Source organism: Haplochromis burtoni, unplaced genomic scaffold (assembly GCF_018398535.1).
Source record: "Haplochromis burtoni strain Fernald_Lab_line unplaced genomic scaffold, NCSU_Asbu1 Contig_168, whole genome shotgun sequence".
Lineage (NCBI taxonomy): Eukaryota > Metazoa > Chordata > Actinopteri > Cichliformes > Cichlidae > Haplochromis > Haplochromis burtoni.
The window spans coordinates 49,449-51,730 of NW_024582529.1; the positions used below are offsets into that span (position 1 = coordinate 49,449).

Here is a 2,282-nt window from a genome sequence, read left to right on the forward strand (position 1 = left end):
GTGGACTCTTTCTGTACAACGGCTCAGTATCAACTTAACATCTTCACTACATCGACCATCCGGCCGCCATCTAACTACATGCTGAGCTGACAAGTAACTTCCCTCTAAGTCAGAAACATTTTCCATCTGAATCCATATCAGTTTAAGATGTAACAGGTCTTCTGTTCATTTCAAGGTTTGGTGAGTGAAAGAGTGGAGACAGTGCTGGTGTGGCTCTCACTGAAGTGACTCAGTGCTCTGTTCTACTTGATTAATATCTGTTTAGTTTGAATGTACCAAATCTCAATATTTTTACATTCCACACAATAAAAGTGAATGTGGCTTTTACGCATGTGCTACAAATGGCAACATAATTACTAATTATTAAACTCTCACCTGGTTGTTTGTTAAAGTAGAAGCAGTTTTCACATTCCTAACCAAACTATTTTTTTCAGCTGATGACAAAGAATAAATAAAACACTTGCAGCTGTTCTGAAATCCTCAATAAAGGGTAATTATTTTCAAAGTGTTGATGATTTTTCTGTATGTTCTGTAATTGACCGTAACAAGATTATAATGAAATGGTTTTAAGTTGTTAGAAGTGATGTTACCAAACACAAATGTTTTTTGTGACTCTCCAAAAGTTGATTCTGTTCATCTGGACGTAGCGTTTTCAGTGGGAGAAAACGTTCAGATGAACCAACTTGTGGAGATGTACTTACCTGGATGATTGAGCATGTGTCAAGATGTTTTTTGTGACTATTTTCAGAAAAGACCACAAGAGGGAGTAAGAGATGTCTCGCGCAGCATTTGTTGTGCTTGACAGATCTCACGTCCTCAAATCATGTTAAAAGCACCTTAAAGGACATTTGCTAGACTTGTGAAGCAACACACTTGTGTGTTTGTGGCTTTATTTTTTTATTTTTTTTATTTCACAAGAGTTGTAGATAGTGGCAGAACAATCTGACCTAGATGACTGAGAACCTCCAAGGTTTCACAATGATTTCAACCAAAACCTCTGCTGAGAATGACCCACGCCTTTTTCCACACCTTGGTGTGTGTGGTGAGGTGCACGGCCAATAGGCCATTTGGCTTTATAAGAAAATAATCCTGGATGAGGGTTCAGTCACTTTCTTTCCAAGCTCCTTAGACCATAATCTCCAGATTTAACCATGTTTAGGCAAAATGGCTAATCGCAATTATTTATTTAGTTATTTTAGAATTCACTATAGACTCAGAAGGCAAGTTGTTTGGCAAAATAAACATTTTTTTATATGGCTGCTCTGCGATTTGCCACTAGATTTGATCAACTCTGTTGTGTAGCCAAACCGTACCAATCAAACAGGTCACTCCCACCTGACCTACTTAGTTGATCTAATCTGGTCTTTCCTGCTCCACGACCTTCAAACAACTTTTCGTAAAATGCAGTTTTAAAACAAGGAAAAGCTAGAAACAAAAACAAACTGAGCCTGTTGATGCACGCAAACCTACAAAATCTGTGAAAAAATTATTGATCTTTATACAACTGGTAGCTTTAAACAACAATAAGGTCACAATGCGACATGACATTTAGCTCTGTGCTGATTAATTCAGTCATCCTACTCTACACAGGCTGTCTTGGTGTGAGGGCTCTGCTACAAAGCAAGGTGTTGATCTTAAAGTCAAGAATTTTCTGTGGTACAAAAATTATTTTATTTCTGCCTGGATAAATCACAATGGTAACTTATGCTGAACACAAAACTTGGTCAGAATACGGTTATGTTCTGAGTTTTGGCTCATCTAGAAGTTTTTTTTAATTGATGGCATATAATAAGTGTGATATAAATTTGGATTATCTGCTGTGGCTATATGTTTTATTTGTGCACCTTGTTAAGATGTAAGTTACTAACATAAAGAATGAAGCCCAGCTGCAATTTTACAGCAATGCAAACTGTGCCTGCATTGCTAGAATTTGTATGTATTAATTTGGTGATGCAGAAAATGTCGATTTATTTTTTACATATATTATGTAATCTGGTGCCAAGTCTCTTTTACAATGCTGGTATTGCAGCTAGTAGAACACAGAAGACACAGAGGATACCTGTTCAATCAGTAAAATTAAAATCACTTTGCTCTGAAGTGATTTCGAGCCTAATAAAGTGATTCCTTTGTTAGGCTGTAGGACAGCAATTTAATGTATAAATAATTCCAGTTTCAGAATTCTAATCTGTTGGCATCACACTGTAAATAAACAGAGACGCAGAGTGTGTTGAATTTTATGTTCTTATAGATTTTTATGTGTAAGATGTTTATGACCATTTTAT

The 2,282-nt window shown here is 36.3% G+C and overlaps 1 protein-coding gene across 1 annotated transcript in view; it reads left to right on the forward strand.

Annotated features, from left to right (window-relative positions):
- Positions 1–505, forward strand: part of slc39a7 (solute carrier family 39 member 7) — a gene marked incomplete in the record, with an annotated part of 9,164 nt that extends 8,659 nt beyond the window's left edge. Inside the window, 1 exon segment of the mRNA XM_005933714.3 lies at positions 1–505.
- Between the last annotated feature and the right edge of the window lie 1,777 nt (positions 506–2,282).